Here is an 18,682-nt window from a genome sequence, read left to right as displayed (position 1 = left end):
TAGAAACATTAAAAATACATTACTTATAAACACCACAAATCAATCTTCCTTTGGGTGGTGTAGCAAAGCTTTTACTGCCTGCTACAGTTTCTCCCACCCTGCCAGTAGCTCTGTCTAGTAACTATTAATAACAGGCTCAGTCATAACATCAGAGCGGCCGTATCACTCAGCCTGCTGCACGCTGCCAACATTGCTTCCGGAGATTTTTTAGCTGCACACTGAACCTGCACAGCTGTTTACTATAAAGTGCGACATTTCCACTTCTTATATGGTGTAAAATAAAAATGCAACAATAAAAACTGGTTGCTGACACATTGTCACATGGTTTGCAACCAACAATCAGAGTCATTTATGGCCAATTTTTTTCAGTGTCTTAATAAGCATATGCAGAAGTAGCAGTGGTTGTCAGAGCTGTGCTGCTTTCTTTCCCTCTCAGTCACTCCACTGGTCTGCCCACTGGTGCTGGAGCTGGACAGCCCAGCTGGCTGGCTGACAAGAAGTTATTTATAGAGAAACCCCCAACAATTGCTGCCCATCTCAAAGAACACATTCCTCCTTGGCTGATGAACTTCACAGAGAGAGGAGGAGGAGGAGGAGGAGGAGGGAAATCATCGCCCTGCGCTCTCTTCCGGAAAACGTCCTTCCAGAAATTAAGACATAAAAGTCCCTCAGTGTCCCTGATCAGGCCCTTTTAAGGGATGTAGTCCCTCAATGACATGGCAGTGGGCTTTTCTGGACATGTTTCAGTGGTCAGAGGAGAGCCACTTGTCGCTGCAGAGGAGCTGGGTGAGTAAAGGAAGTTCCCATGGTTGTTAAACTTTATGGCCCAGAAGAAATCTTCCCTGGGGTGACAGAGGTTGAGCCTGGATACAAGACAGGACGGACATCCGGGTCTCGGGGATCACCTCTACATTTGGGTGGAACTCAATAGCTTTGAACAAACGTGTGCATGCGCTTCCTTTTTCCTCGTTGTGAATCAGAGTTGCTCTCTGTGTAAAGGCTGCTGTTCACTGGGCTGAGGTCAGATGGGATGTCAGCCTTAAAAGGACTATTCAGGCATGATGTGAGCTTCTGGCTCCCATTCAATCTGTTCATGCTGACTCTGACGGGTTTTTTTAAATATATATATATAATTTTGGCATAATCAAAGATACTTCACACATCTGTCTGAAGCAGAAAATAAGACTGCAGACTTCCAATTCAGTGAGAAAAGACAATGACTGCAGTCACCCCAATGACTGCATTTTGCAAAGCTGCTAACTAAGCCACTCTAATCTTAACGTCTTATTTCTTCTCAATTGTTTTCCATCGTCACCTTCAAAATGAAGCTACACCTAATTAATAGCTAAGCTCCAACTCTTTGGTTACATCTGCCTCCTGCCACATCATTCAAGTCAAGAGACAGACGAAAATGATGGTTCTACCAGCTCTGTCAAACAAATGGAAAAATAAGACATACCATTTAAACACAATCCCAATTACACTTTAAATTAGTGCCTCCTTTTTACTGGCAACAGAATAGAAGAAAAAAAACAGTCCAACAGGAAATGAGCAACATCTCCAATCACACTGCAATAGTCCTTTGAGTCATGTCAACATGATAAAGGAGCATGTCTGTGGTGGAATTCGATGTTAAGGGGCAGAAATGAGAGCAAATAGCGAGTCATCAGTGCCATCATAAACAGTCACAGCTGCCACACAGGAAGCTATTAAAAGTCTGCAGACTTTATCTGGATCGTAACTCAAATACAGACAGGTGCGGCTGGCAGCGCACACATCATAAAGTATCTACATTGGTGTGAGCAATAACTTTTGAATGCACTGAAGCAGAGAGGCAATAATGCTTTGGGGTAAGTTAAAACTTACACCTTCCACTGTGATATTATTTGGTTTTGAGACAAAGTGTTGGTGGTACCGTCATCTACTCCACACTGAAGCCTGGAAGCATCAAAACAAGTCAACACTGCGACAGTGATGAGACAGGTTGAGGCACAACTCACTACAGAGCAGAACACACACTCAAAATAGTGTAAATATAACGTTAATACACACCCCGCACGCTGGCCTCCTGACACTGTTCTCCGCACACATCCCCATTAAATATGATAGAGACAGGATGATAAGACATTTTGAAATGTCTGTATTATAAAACCAAACAGCCTGGGAAACTGACCTACAACATTCCATGTTCACTTCTGGCCAGGGACAGCCCCCCTCCACCCACACAAAAAGAGATTTTGGTGGAGAGTTTCATACTGATTGGGTGCTGTCGCATTACAAATACTGCCACGTTACTGCAGTGCTATTGTGCTTTGCCATTTCATGCTGTAACTGCAGCTGGAACAAAAAACATCTGCTGATGGAGAGACGTCAGGGCAGAGTATTCAGATTCTAGAGGTTAATCCTATTATACCACATAGCCTTACCTGTAATGGAAACCGTGTTCAGAATAGTATCAGTGAGCACAGTGCACACACATTGAGGTTATAGGTTTTTCTAACATACAGATGTGAACAAACACATTGAGAAAACAAAGTATTTACTGTATTTAGGTTAATCTGAAAAGCGCATGAAAAAAACAACTTTCTGCAGCTTAAATCCTCTGCAGTGTCTGCTTATGTTCACTTATTCTGACTCTGAGGGTATTTGGCTGATGTGCAGCAAAACAAGCAGCATTTCTTCTTCTCGTTTTATTTCTTCATGTTTTTACTCTGTGAAGAATACATCTGAGGCGTTCTTGCCAACACAAGACCCTGTTTACAGTGAACTGTGCAGTAAACAAGACATTTTATTGTCTCAGGGCCTGAAATCTATTTAAAAAGTCACTTTAAAACAATTAATTTATTTTACTGGTCATAGGTGCAAAGCATGTACGTGTATGGTGTAACCTCTGCACCACAGTGGGTTAGACAAAGTACAGAGTGGTGTGTGTGTGTGTGTGTGTGTGTGTGTGTGTGTGTGTGTGTGTGTGTGTGTGTGTGTGTGTGTGTGTGTGGAATCCTAGCGTATAATTCCAGTGTTCAGGGCAGTCACTGTGGATGGCGGCTGTCCAACGGGACACTCACATTTACACAGAATAGAAGGGTGGGGACACACAGAGACCCACACACACAGGTTATCATTACCAACTTAACACTGAGACACACTCTTGGAGACTGTATTTAACTGCTTAACGGTCTAAGTTATTCAACAGGACAGAGAGTTCAAAGATGACAACCATCACTCCCACAGACAGCAGGAGGAGACACTTGACCAGGTGAGAGGGTTATTTGATAGCCATAAAAGCTCTGAGGAGAGGAAGGATCAGTAATAGAGGTTAACTAGAAACATTGGAGAGAAGGACTTGAAAAAAAGAGAGAGGGACACATCATATTGGTAAGATAATAAACTGTAAAGCTCTATGAAAATAAGCTTTCCTCCTCCTCCAGCAGGAGGCACTCAGCATGTCACCAGATGGGGCCTCAGGAACTTAGAACCTGATGAAAATCAGGGAAGTCATTGCACTGAATAGCTCTGCTGTTCCACCAGGAGCTCCGGTGGGCAGGACAGCAGTTATCCTGAGGCAAATTAGCAAAACACAACCTTTGACATTGGTCTGCTGTGTCCCGACAGCTCCGGCCCTGCCCATTGAAGATCCTTTGCCAGTTATGGACACGAGCGTGTGGCTACCGGCCTTGTTGGACCAAGTGTGTTTCCCCACTGTCTGCCATCCAGTGCCCACAGGCTGTGTGTGCGTTGAGTGGCCATCAGGAACCAGTTGGCGGGTATATGCTGTAGACAGCTCTGCAGCTCTTTGCTGTTTTTCATTCCAAATGTTTTCTTCACTTTCTGTTAGTGGGAGAAAATCTGTCCTCACCACCAGACAACCCTGATCTGCAAACTGTGCCAACACTGTCCTCTGACCACAGAAGACAACACATTTTGATGCAGGGCAACAAAAAAATCAGAGTGAAAATCTACGTTTAAATTGTTTTCTCCTCCAGGTATTGTTGTTTGAAAGGCTATATTGATCTACAACAATTAGCCTCACAGATATTGTAAATTCCTTTGCATTGTTTCCAGCCACATATTGTATAAATCAATACATGACATATCACCCAGGAAAAACTGGAGCATGTGATACCGCTTCAATCAGAAAAGGCCTCGCAGGCCAGTTAACAAATACTTGGACAGACATGAAAAATGATAATTTGGACTTTATGACTCTTAGATGCAAACAGAAGCTACAGTCTGTGTTTCTGCTCCGCTGAACTGTGATATCAGCAGTAATCAAGCTCATATAAACAGTACAAAGTCACTGTCTAGCACTAACGTGCTGGGAAGGGAAAAAAAAAAATGTGCGAGTCAATGTGTGTGCATGCGTGTGTGTGTGTGTGTGTGTGTGTGTATGTACATTTGTGTTTTCATGAGGCAATGCCTTCACAGGCAAATTATAGCTTGTGTTTTGACATACTGATTATGGCGGAGGGAACTATGCACACATGATCAGAAAGAATGCAGAAACTCCTCTGACAGAGAGGAAAAGTACGGACAAGATGGACAAGAGCTATTTTTTCCTGTCTGCTCATTTCCATCACCAAGTGTCACAGCCCAGCAACAGCAACGGGCCTATAGGCACTGCGAGGGGAGCTGCTGCTGCTGCCTCAACATACAGTAAGAAATACAGCTCTTACAAGTGAACACTTGAATGATAACATGGTGAGCAGGAATGAGAAAGCAGAAACTCTCACAAGATGCTGAGCTGTGATGGTTAATGGGTGAAAAGCACTGAAGCCAAAGTATGAGTACAACAACGTTTGACTAAATTATTCAGCAAGTCCCTGATGCCTGTTTCTATTCATATAAGCTGCCACTTTCTGAACACCCATATATAAAACCACTAACAGTATGTCAAAAGTAAAACAGACTTTCAGGCCAGAATCAGAATATGTTAAATGAACTTGTTCCTAAGACATGTCTTGTGACCGTATCTGACGGCAACCTGTACCAAGTGGTCAGACTGGAAAGTGGGCCAGAAAGGCCTGCTGCAGCCTCCTCATGGGTGCTCGCACTGCCTCCCTGACCTTTCCTCAAGAATTCTGTGTCTTTTTGCATGCATTAGTTGTCTTGACGCAATGAGTTGTAGAAATTGGGATAACAGCACACACGTCCAGACAGTCTCTCCTCGAAGGCATTCATGGTGTCACTCTGTTGGGCACGACGCACGACGCTGATTTGACAAACACGTTGTTTGAAGCATACTGAGGCCTTTAGGCAAGCAACATGAGCAGGCTGACAACCAGACAGACTGTTAGCAAATTCACATTTCAGTCAGTGAATGCACACCAATTACAACAAAAAACAAACTACAAAGTGTACAGGAAGTACCTAAAAAAAATCTACATCTAACAGACGGATACAACAGACCTCTATATCAGCACACTGTGGAATATGGTCAAACTTGTGACCTGTATGTCATTTCCTGTTAGTGAAATGATTGACACATATACATGGCCAAGAAATCAGGTTTCTCCAGCAGAACTCCAGCTGTGCACACTGGGTTTCTCTCATCCCTTAACCTGGTTACAGAGAGCAGGTTTCTTGTTGACATGACTGTTAAGAAATCAGGTAAATGCAAAGAGCCAACGGTGAGGTGGTTACTGAAGCGTACGTCCAGGTACTACCTCTGTCGGCACTGATGCTGTTCTCAGATCTCAGCAGTTAAGGTATTGAATTACACAGCGTTTTGTTATATAACTGACAGGAATGATGCACGATGAAAATAAGACCTTGTTGGAAACAAAAATAAAACTATGTATTCTTTCAATGCAAACTTGATCCTCATCTAACCTCTAATTTGAAACCCCAAACTCTGATTTTACAACAAGCACTTGGTAAAATCTTCACATCGTACACTGAGTACACTTAGTGTACACACACCTACCAGGTCCTCCAGCCAGCCCTGGTTCACCTCCACCTGCGTTTCTCTACGCCTCACCAGATAAAGTGCTGGTTCAGGGCTTGTAATTCAGCTGCTATAACCTGCTCTGAAGACACACTCTGACATGATGCTCACTCTGACAGTCCTATCTTGTGTTTGATGCTGTGTGTGAGTGACTGAACAAAGCCAGAAGCTGCTCCATATTCATGACTCAAGTCACAGGAGAGGGGACCAGACACACACCCCTCAGGCCTTGACAGCTTGTTAATGCTACTTGGCCTTGCAGTACAGGATTCCATGCCAGTAGCATAGTGCTAACTTTGAGAATTGAACCAATAGAGCAGCTGCAAAATGAAGTGTGATTGGTCAAAGTTTCCTAGCAACAGAGAGGAAGGCAGTATCCCCAGTAACATCCACATTCAAACTTCACTTCCTGTCTCTTCCTGAGTGGGGGGATCTCAAGCTGACACTCCACACACCAATCCAAACTCTCTCACCTCATTTTTAACGATCCTGTCTCAGTGTTTTAGTCTTACAGCTCTTCAACAGAGCTTAAGTCCTGGCTCTTTTAGAGCTTTACAAAACATCGTTTTGTGAAATCCTGCAAGCTCACAGCGTCAGCTGTATCTGAATATGGCACATAGTTTCTGCATGTCTGTATAAGATATGAAAAATGGCTACAAAGACAAAATAGCATTCATGTGACAAAATCATGCAAACCTTTAAATCTTGTCTAATTGTGTCATTATTGGTCATTTTATCATCTGACATCAGTATACCAAGCTGAACACACACATTGTGGATGGTACTATAGTGCTTTTTAGTCATGCTAGCTACAGAGCAGCAGAGATGGCAGTGTCTAACATTCATGGTTCCCAGACGATACATCCCGATGATGCTGGTGATCCTCTGACTTTGTCTCTAGTGTCTTGATTGATTTTCCAGCTATACATAATCATTGCAATATAAAATCACACATACTTTGATAAAGGATTTTATCCATTTTGTCTGTTCTAACCCTCGCCAAATCTTTGAAGTCAAAATACATGAAGCCTCGGCTATTATGTGGCACTGCAGTTCATTCCAGTAGGCATGGTGCTTAGATCCTGTCAAGTTCTGCTTGCTGATACGTTGATTTACATTTCACTGAAAATGCAAATATAGGATTGAGGTGGAAATGAAGCAAAGTGAGTTTTATGACTGAATCATCGGGGCATTTTCTCATTGTTTACTTTTACAAACTAAACACAGAGTCTTGTCCTCTTTCCAAATGTGGAGACCATTTTGGGATTTTCCAACAAGACATTAAGCAAGAAAGAAAAAGGCTTAACACCACGAATACACCAAAATGCAGGCAACATAATATTGGATGAAAGAGATAAATGTGTGAGGGAGTGAGGTCAAAGAGAGAAAAGGCTGAGTGTCAGGGATTATCTCTTCTCGCAGCATTACTGGAGTCTGGTCCATTTCAACTTATTCGGCGGTTTAATTATCGTGGACATTTTTTAATGTTGCTCTATGGGAAAATTTCAGTCTGACAATTATCTGGGATTATCCACTGTCTGCTGCTAAATGTTGGCTGAATTGTTATGACTGCATATTCATCAGTCTGCCATTTGTTCATAAAGGCAAAAAAAAAAGGGTTTTTTTGTTTTGTTTTGGTTTTTTTTCCAAAAATTGGTTTCATATAGAATACTACACTGAAATACACTGAAATCGAACTCCAGACACCCGAGAATCTCCTTTTATCACGCAGTATACAGCCTGTCACTCTGGCATTAATATTTATGAAGCAACCACAAAAAGCTGACAGCTGGAAGATGCCTGGAGTTGCATTATGGGAAAAGCAGGATTCATTGTTTTTGGAGCATCGCATATACTAGAGACTGAAAGACAGCATTTCACTTTGACCATTCTTTTAAAAATCCGTCTTTTGTGACTCTAACTTTATGGAAGCAACAACAACACTAAATGATTCGAGTGTTAACAGTATGTTCAGGCTCTATGAAAGCAAATTATACAGGCAACACCACTGCAAACATGTCAAAGCAAAGACAGGAATTCAGGCACAAATTGAGGAAAAGAATAATTTGCACAAGTTGACAACATTAAAGAAAGAAAGTTCAAGCGTTTACATCAGATTCAATGTGAACACATCTGTAGCGTTGCTGATTTCTCCTCGTCTCAGCTTTGAAGAAATACTTCACAGCTAAACAGACCTGTTGGCCAATCTATGACATTGTAACACCTGAATTCCTGTAAGATTCTACTGGGATTCAGGGTCGGCCTTCTCCATGCCTGAAAATACTTCAATTACATCCAGACAAAAATGGAACTGATATTTCCAAAAATGTCTACTGCTCTTCTGAATAACTATGGAGATCGTAGACCAGCAACTCAGGCACCAAGGAGTCAGCTGAGGATAAATTTAAGATTGTGATTGAACAATTTGTGCACAGACCTGAATTCTGTTGCTCTACACGATGAGGAAAAGTTCAGGTTGTGGAACGAGATGAGCCGTGCTGCTGTGAAACAGAGCTCAGTAAAGGCTTACCGCAGCCTCAAACAGTCCTTTGAAACACTGAGCAACTGTTCTGAAAATTCATTTCCGACTGACATGGCACTCACCTCCAAGCACTCAGGCACAATACACCCTCTCTCTCTCTGTCTCTCTTGAAACCGGTACCATAATCCTCTTTTCCTCACAACACTGGGCTTTTTCTGAGCAGCAGGTAAAGTGCTAGCTGTTGCAATCTTAGGATAATATTAAAGGCAGTGTTCTTGAAGGCCAGCAGAGGAGATTTTGCAAAGCATGGATAGCATGCTCTCATGGAGGGGTAATTCAGACCTACACACACACACACACACACACACACACACACACACACACACACGGGTATATATAAAGGATCCTTTCTGTGCCTGCCTGGGCAATAACAAGGGCAGTGCAGAGAGGGTGAAGGGTAAATGTTAGTGTGGCTGCTGTGTTGTCTGGTCCTCCCTGAAAATGCTCTGTGTGTGTGTGTGTGTGTGTGTGTGTGTGTGTGTGTGTGTGTGTGTGTGTGTAAAACACACCACCACACAAAGAGCCTCTTTGTGGTCCCATGCGGCCAATGCTGCTTTTCCATAGTGTTGCCTCAATAAAACATTTGGGTGTGTGTTGCTTATGGAGCCACGCTTGTTGTATAACATGCAAAGGTGAGAATGAAGTCATAAAACAGTTAGAGACTGCGACAGAGTCTGGAGTGCAGTAAAAACTAAATGAGCTTCTCCAACACAGCATCAGAATAAAAAAAAAGTCACTCTCCTATCGAAGCTGGAAAGCAGAAGTGCTGCCAGCCACTCCACGCGTTTGACAAGCCATGAAACCATGAAGAGCCTCGGGCATTCCCACAGCTGCGAGTCAGATAATGGGGATGTTACACAGGTTGATGACCAAGACAAACACAGAATCAAGCACTCACACAGTGCACATCACCGGAGGGCTCAACCATACAAAACTAATTATTTGTAAACAGATCTGTTGAGCAAAAGAATAACTCCACTTGCTCTTGCTACCGATCCTCATTAAAAGCAACGCCATCAAAATCAATAATTGGAAGTGTGTTTCCTAGAGAGCTGAGCAAAGAAAGACAAAAAGCTCAGGGAGGATTTATCAGATCTGTGTGCTTCCTTCTTTTTAACATAATGTAACTTGGTTCCTGAAAGAATATTTTTCTATTTTCCAGAAACTAAACGAGATTCGCAGTCATTAAAACTTTTCTTGTTGTTGCTTTTACACAAACAGTTGACCTCCACAGCCGGCCACCGCTCTTCACCGGGCTCTGTTAAATGCCACGGATTCCTCTCAGAGGTGAGCATCGCTGTGTGGAGCTGCTGCTGCTTCACTCCGGCTTCAGTGCTCCAGGACGGGACAAGAGACCACAGCCTAACAGCCAATTATGGAGCTCAGGAGAGGGATTTTTACAAGCTGCTCACAATGCAAATGTACTTCATATTTATGGAAATATGATGGGGGAGGGTAGACAGTGTGTGTGCATGTGAGAGGAGGAAATTCACGTGGATGCATTTCTGTGTATTTGTACAAGTCCAGGTTGTTGGTAAATGCCTCGAAAGGCAGGCTGTGTAGGGGTGTATGTGTGTGTGTGCATGTTTGCAGGCCATAATGCGTCACATAACCTTATGTAACACCATGACAACTACAGCGAGTTACCTTTCAGTGTAATACAGCCTAAGAAGCGTGACACTGTCTGAGGCTATGAGTAATCTTTAACAACAAACCTGCTCTGCCACAGCAGACCACCCTGAAGGTGGACTTGCCATCGTGGTTTGGGCCACCCTTGGTGAACACACCCGTACGAGGCTGCTGCTGGCTGGAGCAAAGTGTGCTATTCTGACAGGACTGACACACAGAGGACCGTCTTGGAAAGGAGATGCTCATTAAAAAAGAAAAATAGATACGAGCTCCGCACATTCCTGTCTGAATCGAGATCGCATAAATGTTATTTACTTTCCGAGTGATAGTGACTCTGTGTGTGTGTGTGTGGTGGAGAGAGGGACAGATATTATCGCTGGGACTTTGTCTCGCCTCTGCCTGTTTTACAAGCAGGAGGTTTACAATGAGGTGCTGAAGGACACGAGTGTCAGTCTGGTTATTAGGCTGCAGAGGTGCAGAGGGATGGAAGGAGGCGTAAAGGGAGCAGAGACGAGTTATCCTTCACTGCACCACCCTCCATTCAACACACTTGTCTGTCCGTCATTCCCTCAAACTGTCAGAGGACTGCCCGGCTTTCCGGAGCTCCAGCCACTGTCTGCCCAGTAAGTGTCATCACACATCTGAATATTTCCCTCTCATTCTGGCGTGTGCCCTCACGTCTAACCTCTTTGGTGCAGTTTAACCGAACACTGGTGTAGTCGCTCATTTGGTTGTGTTCGTGTAGCCGTCATCAGACAAAACGTTTAAAAAGGAGGGTCTGGTCCAGGTTCCAAATGGAATCTGGTGTGTGAAAGCAAAGCAGACCAATCACAATTTTATGATCATGAACATGTGGTTTAAGCATGGATTCAGATAAACTACTACCAAATGAATCTACTGACTGTGAACCGTCAAGAAAGGAATCCCCTGAAAGTTATTTAGAAATACATTTCTCCACAACCATTGAGTAACAAAGGAAACCACATGTGCATGTCAGCATGTGGGCGCAGGAATTTTCACAGATACATCAGACAGTAAAAAACAGATAACCCGTGTGTGTGCTGTGTCATTTTTAACATATCCTTGGTAAAAAATGAGCGAAACAGTAACTATACCCCCTCCTCATAAAGTGATATTATGGTACATCTGTTTCTTGCTGTCATGCTTGTGGGTTGTGATTGATTGGTAATGTAATTGACATTGTTTCCTGACAGGTAAGTCGTTCATTGGACAGTTTTGGGTGAGTGCCATCCTGCATCATAATTTTCCACTGAACAAAACTCCAGGTGTGAAAGCTACTTCTGTCCGCCCATCTGTTTACACCAGTGGTTCTCAGACTAGAGGGCAGAGCCAGTCCTGAGGGATCGCACATAGCCAGGGGAAAACACGTGTGACCTTCCAGACTTTTTTCACAGCAGACGTCCTGCCTGTGTCTGAAATCACCTCCTTTTCACTAAACTCTGTGTTATATTTACCCTCTGTCATTTTATTGGAGTGACTGAATTCTGAGTGCATACAGAGCACCCTCAAAAATTCCCAAAATGCAACAGAGTAGTAGTGTCCAGTAGGGCTGTCAAAATGATGTTCCAATATTCCTTCTAAAATAAAGCACATGGGTTCAAACCCCTCAAAGATCTATTTTTGTGCATTATGTCCATAAAAGGGAAACCAAATACGAGGGACATACATTTGTGTATTATTTCAACATAAACGTCTTTTAAAAGATCCACATACCTACAGATTACAAAAGAAACAAATGATATCCTATAACGTGTTGTTGAATTATTTGCTTGTTTCAGCTTGGCCTACGTTTCATTTTCAATCAATGAAAGCGATGTTGTGTGCAGAGTTTCCACTAAAAGTGGACGTACATTGACTGTACATTGTACACTGCCTGACCATTTACACAAACTGTCATTTTATCATCATAAGACACACTTCATTCAAATGCAACAAAAACAAAACAAGAACCTCACCAAACCCTTCCTGGCTCCCTCTGTCACTGTTCCAACAATTACCACTCACTCTGGATTTGTTGAAATAAAGAGGGAAGCAGTGAGAACGTGATGTGTTTGCTGTGTGATGACAATGACACCTGTCAGTATGACCCAAATGATGATGATTCATCAGTGTCCAAAATCTCCATTTACTGCTCACTATTACTCACAACCTGCGACATACAGAGCAGTGAATGATTGAATGAGGGTGTGAGTTTGGACTCACGATCTGATATCACTGTGTTGGTGCTGTTCCTACAACATCATAATTATGTTGAAATCAAAAAAAGAAGCTGAAAATAACAACTGCACTAAGCTTAAACAACTCAACCACACCAGGCTGGACAAAAACTCAGTGCCCTGGGTGTCTGACCTGTTCATCCACTCTGACCTGCTCCCTATGTGACAGGCATGAGCAAGAGTTTGGGAACCACTGGTTCAGACTAACTTTAGACTTTTATGTTTTCTATGATTTCTATCTTAACTCTTTCTTAAATGAAAACATCTTCTTCCTTTTGCTCCATGGCCACACCTACAGCCAGGGACATGATTTACTGCCTCCAATGTTTTTTCTTGTAAACAATGACACAATCTGACTTGCACAATTTTATGAATCACTGATTACAAACGAACATTATTTATCTGCCGATACCAAGGAAAAACAAGTGACTAATGGGTCTGGAATCACTACGTCGACTTCAAACTCCTTCCTCTAAACTCAATTTCTCACTCTGCTCTGCATGTGTGTGGAGTCCAGGTAGTAAAGATGCAGGAATGTCTCGTCGGGACCCCTATTCTCTCTCTTCACTCCCTCACCATAAATAGTGCAGGATCTTTGAAGCAGCTTGACATTCAGAGTTAAATGCTCACACAGGGAACATTTCCTTCATAGCTCCAGCCTCACCTCCTACTGGGAATATACAATAAAAATCTGCACAGCACAGCACGCTTTTAAAGGTGAACCAGAAGCAATGGGCTTTAAATTATTTCTGTTACACTAGACAATAGGGGATGTAAAAATGCAAAAGCGCTCTGGAAGCACACAGTGGAACAGCCTGTTTTAGCTGTGGTTGAATGTGAACACAATAACGTCACTGTGTGCGCTGCTTGTTGCATGGTGATATTGTTTGGATTTTGGTGGTTCTTGCAGTGTTCAGGGTGGAAGTTAAATCATGTTTTGGTGGGTATTTTCAGCTGTGTGATGGCTGCTTAACATCTGTTCACTGTGTACTCATCAAATGAGGTCTGAGGAACTGGGGAGCACAGAGGTGCCTTCACACTCTTCACAGGGCAGCTGGCGACACTGACATGCCAACTGCAGTCGAACGTAATACTCAATCTGTTTGGGTGATGTATGCAACTTTCAGAAATTCGGTGTGCTTGTAAAACTGAATAGAGAAAACCATGAGCTAAGTATAACTGGATACATTTTCAGTACAAGTGCCAATATGATACTCAATAGTCAGTACAGATACCAAAACAATCATTTCTCAACACCTCACTTTGAGAAGTACATACCTGTTTTATGCAAAATCCTTTTTGTTGCATTTACTAAATAAGCTCAAGTTTCCCAATGTTTAAATTGTCTTTATTGTTTTTACGTCTACAGACAGAGGACCTAGACAACTCCCTTCTCTTGGTTATATGCAAAAATACAATCCCACAATTAATACACATCTTAAATCTCATATTAGCCACTTCAAGTTCTAACCTGTTACATCAGCAATACATTTACCACTTAGTGTACATTGATTGTAAGATGGCACAACTAAGCTGTCAGCAGAAGCACAAGAGAATGAATTGGCTGGCTAACCCAATGCAAGGCTAATTGGAAAGAGCCATTTCAGTAATACGCAAGAGCTAGAAACACAATCTTATTCCCTGCAACACACACACTGGCTTCAGCGGGGGTGGGTAAGGACAGTGTTGTAGCACAGAAATATATGATAGATCCCAACTGTCAGTGTACCACAGCGGCTTTGTGGCTAGCACTTAGCACGTGGCACTTAGCAACGTTGATCCCCATCAGAGCTATGCTCACTGCCATCCCACACCCTTGGTTTAACACGACGGCGTAGATGCACCTTTCCATAACGTTATCACACAGCAGTCAGCCAGTGAACAGCTGTCCATTTCAGAGGACGCTAAATCTAGCAGGGCATCATAATTAAACTACACGCCCACCAAATGACTCAAGTCACGCAAGCTCTCGCATACAACTTACACTTACTCATACTTTTTAAGGGCTTTATGGTCATTAAATTGAAACACTTGACAAATGAAGCAATTCATGTGAGTGCTGCTTGTTTTTCCATAACTTCTTGCTGAGTAGTGGTGAAATGAACGAATCCGCACATTATCAGAGGAGTTGTAAAGGCAATCAAAATTTGATTTATAACAGCCCAAATTGCCGCTTGCAACAGACCTTAATCATCATGGCTGCAAAGCTACATTTTTTTTTTTTATTTTTTTTTTGCCAAAAAGGCTGCAATAAGCTTGATTTCTGCAGAGACAGTGTGTGTGTTCTCATTTGTATCCAGCATATGGACAGTACTGCAAAAATGATTCAGATTCTCTCCAAAACATCTTTTAATGAGCTGATTGTCATCAAACACTCCCAAAACATAACTCCTACCACAGAATGATGCCATCACCTGGCAACTCCTAACTAGCTTCTGCAGCGCTCCTTCATGTCCACTGGGAAAGGATGTGGATACAGAATGAGGTTTTTGGCCACATTTAGGACTGAGTTAGGACTAATGTGCACTCTGAGACTACACACCCAGATTTTCAGTGGCAACTTTCTTGACAATTTTTGATACTTGGTGCTTTAGTCGGTCCAAACAAAAAAAAAAAAAAAAAAGATACTGGGGTACAGTACCCTGGCCAGGTGAAAACTGTTAGTCTGTCAGTTAGTCAGCACTGCAATGGCTCTCATGTCCTGTCAACTTATTCTTACATCAGAAATCACAAATTTGCTAATTTTATACATATCTTATTGTACAGGTATTTGCATCAGTTCTTTGAGATGTTTTGCTTATTCTGTTCTAAGAAAGGCAAAACATGCAAGGGCCCAAAAATATCTGAGGAACTGAAAGGCAGTAAGATACCGAAAAAGCATTGTTTTAGCATCAGTACTGAAATTCATGGACCATACCGGCATCTGCAACAAGAATCTTCCAAATGATACGCACTCTGAGACACAATGGGGAATTAATGGGAGAAGAAAAGCAATGTTCTGGCTGTAAACGATACTTCAAGGAGAACACAGAAAGCAAGCTCTGTATGTACAGATTCATTCAGGATAGCGGACAGATAGAAGTGCATATGAATGTGTGTACATTTGTCAGACGGCAAAGAAACGGGCTCATTCATCATTGTGCTCCAGACAAGCACAAGGGTCACCAACCCTCCACACACACTCACACGCACACACACCTCATTATACAGCAAGGCAGGGGATAACAGCAACTCCCGCCTCTGCTCTAAATTCACCCAAAGCATCATTCACATCTAAACAAGGTCTGAGTGACCTGACCTTGGAAGGCAGGCCGCAGCCAGCACTTTGGTTTCATCTAGCCAGGAGGCAACAACACAGGTAAATAAACAACAGCATGCAGCCAAGAAGAGCAGCAAAAACTCTTTTATTGATTTCACCCCAAATATTTCAGTATTTGGTCCAAAAAAAAAACTGACCTGATCCACTGTGGTCCGCCGACGATAAGACTGAAGTTAGTCCCTGACTTCAGCTACTCACAGGAAGGGGGGCGGCCAGGTTTGAGCACAGATGACAGGAGACGTTGGCGCCCAATGAGCGGTCACTTTTTTCATATAAAGAAGGAAGACAAAACATTTTCCTCATCAGTGTCACAACTTGGAAGAACACAGCAAAAACACTGGTGAAAATTGGATTCTTGTGAGGTCATTAGATATTTGCATAGCAACCAATCAGCATCTTACACTCAAACAAGGTACAAATTTGCACACTGTAAAAAGTGTTGCCATCAACCACATCTATGTATCTGAGAAAAAACATCATACTGAACAGTACAGATCCAAATAAATGGTACACTGAACAAGCAGAAATGGCAATACATGGAGATGGAAGGAGAACCGTGAAACATTGGTTTTCAACCCCTACCACTCATTTCTATATTTTCAGTGCAGATGTATTCTAAAACCTCCCCATTTTACCCATTTATATAAATGAGGACTAGATAACAGAAACTATGTCTGTTCACCACCAGTGAACCAGTTGACTGAATGTTCCCCCACAGGATGAAGTGTGATAACTTCAGGGCTAATTATCAAATGTAAGTATACTCGCACAGTAAGATAAGATGGTAGCTTTGGTGAACAGTATTGTCAGTTAGTATTGTCATTGTGGGCATCTTAGCATTCTGACATTAGCATTTAGCTTAAAGAATTACTGTGCCTAAGTATGGTCTCATAGAGAATGTATTTGCAGATTCACTCATTTTTTCCACAGTTGATGGAATTATGAGAAGCTTCCCTATTTAGACTGAATCTGTCCCAGTATCTCCTTGCTAGACACACAAAGACAAAACTCCTATCAATTATTTGTGAGTTTAAGAGCATACAGGCATGTTTTCCAAAATGTTGTGGTGTTCCTTTAAAAACCTCAATGTTATCAGTCCTACATTTAGCACCACATCCAGACGGCCCATTGACACCAGTGCAGGCAGCTGAAGACAGAGCACTGGTTCAACATTGTTGGCAATGGGATCAATGAGATTACGCAGCGTCAGGTACACAGCTGCCTGGGCACTGATAAGCTGGGTGAGGTGTCAGTGTGCGTGTGTCACGACCTCAAACACATACACATGCACCTCCCACTCAGTGTCATGACAGGCTGCCTCTCCCCAGCCCCAGGAGGTAAACCCCACAGCTCTCTCACCGCTGAGGGAGAGATCCATGGCGTGCTCATGTCATAGAGGTAAACCTGCTGGGGCCACTGGTGTACCTCACCCCTCCAGCTTAATGTAATGACAGTCCCAGCCAATTCCCAGTGCAACCAGTCCAAACCAAGCCAAAGTAAAGACAAGAGGATGCATTTCTGTAAAAGGGAGGTGGTAGTGTGTATGTGGGGGGTGATTCGGAGCTGGGACAGGTCAGGAGCTTGATTTATGACTCATTCCAACCATTGTGGTGCAATCAAAACGCATCAATGGCCCCATCCATGTCCTCCTCCCCCATTGGTAGGACAAGAGAGGCTGGGAGAAAAGCACAAGGTGTGTGTGCGTCTGTGAGTGTGTGTGTGTGTTTTCAAGCGTGGGTGCATACATGCATGTACTTTTGTGTGTGTGTGTGTGTGTGTGTGTGTGTGTGTGTGTGTGTGTGTGTGTGGTGGGGGTTGGTTGGAACTGTGTGAGCACCTCTGTTCCAAAACAAGGGATGGACAGCTACATTAAAAACACAATAGGCACCCTTCCAGCCCCCATCCGTCTCCTGCTGGTTACAACTGCTAGTTTGTGTGTGTGTGTGTGTGTGTGTGTGCGCTCATGGACAAAAATGGCTAATCAGAACATACAAAAAGATGCCCACTAACAGTGTGGGATTTACTCATTGACCAAAATACTGAGTGAGTGCGTCGCAAATTTGAGCCTGAACATAATCAGTGTTTTGTGAGGAGCTGTGCCTCAGGATTTAAGGACGTGGGATCCTGTGCTTTCAATCTTAAAAACTGCTCACGCTCACATCTGGTAGTCTGTACCTCTCATAAGGAAACTTCAACTGAGAGTGGTTGGATTTGACCTGGAAAAGAAGTTTCATCCTGGTAGACTCTGCCTTCTAATGTCCCTTTAAATCAGTGGGTTTAATAGTTGATAAATAGTTCAAAATGGGTTTTTACACACGCGAGCACTGTCAATATGACTACTAGTGTCACTTCACTGTAGTCCCCTGCTGTGTCACAGATGAGCTCCTTAACAGATCAGTGAAGAGGAACAACTGACACACACACGCACTCAATAGCGCGCACGCACGCACGCACGCACGCACGCACGCACGCACACACCAGCCTCCTTCTATGCACACAGGATCAGAGCCACTCACCTCCACTCTTCCAGATTGCAACAGGGTATTAACTTGGCAGATTCATGTGTGTGTGTGTGTGTGTGTGTGTGTGTGTGTGTGCATGTGCGTGTGTGTGTGTGCTTCTGGCCTGTAAATACACAATCAGACAACAATAGGCCTTCAGCCACTGAATACAACCACACCCTGAATCTGCCATAGACCATTAACAAACACATGTCTGTTTGCTCTTGTCTACAGTGGCAGGGGGAGTCTCTGTCTGCTCTCTTAAAGTTACAGTTTACGACACCGTCCATCGCTGGCACTGATTCTTTCTCTTGTCTCATTTTGAAATTCTGTAATTTCCATACTGCTTTTCTACTGGATTTTATGCAGGCAACATTTTTCTGGGACAGGATTTACCAGCTGCCACTGGAGGGGTGCCACCACTGGTGCATTTGCTGTAAAGCCTTATTAACTGTGGATCACAAAGGAAAACACAAAGTTTGTGGAAGACGGTCTCACTGGTTAACTTTA

At 43.0% G+C, this 18,682-nt stretch overlaps 1 protein-coding gene across 3 annotated transcripts in view; it reads right to left on the bottom strand.

Moving 5' to 3' along the window:
* The window catches only part of plxnb1b (plexin b1b), a 97,503-nt gene that overhangs the window by 45,907 nt on the left and 32,914 nt on the right, over positions 1-18,682 (bottom strand). For 2 of the 3 annotated variants that reach the window (XM_076750285.1, XM_076750308.1), the window contains exon 3: positions 15,809-15,933. The exons of the other annotated variant lie outside the window; for it this stretch is intronic. The gene's annotated coding sequence lies outside the window, so the exon portion shown is untranslated. The remainder of the gene's footprint in view (positions 1-15,808; positions 15,934-18,682) is intronic. 3 annotated transcript variants of the gene reach the window in all.

Source organism: Chaetodon auriga, chromosome 2 (assembly GCF_051107435.1).
Source record: "Chaetodon auriga isolate fChaAug3 chromosome 2, fChaAug3.hap1, whole genome shotgun sequence".
Taxonomy (NCBI): domain Eukaryota; kingdom Metazoa; phylum Chordata; class Actinopteri; order Chaetodontiformes; family Chaetodontidae; genus Chaetodon; species Chaetodon auriga.
Note: the sequence above shows the minus strand (reverse complement) of the source record. Positions and strands in the feature narration are given on the sequence as shown.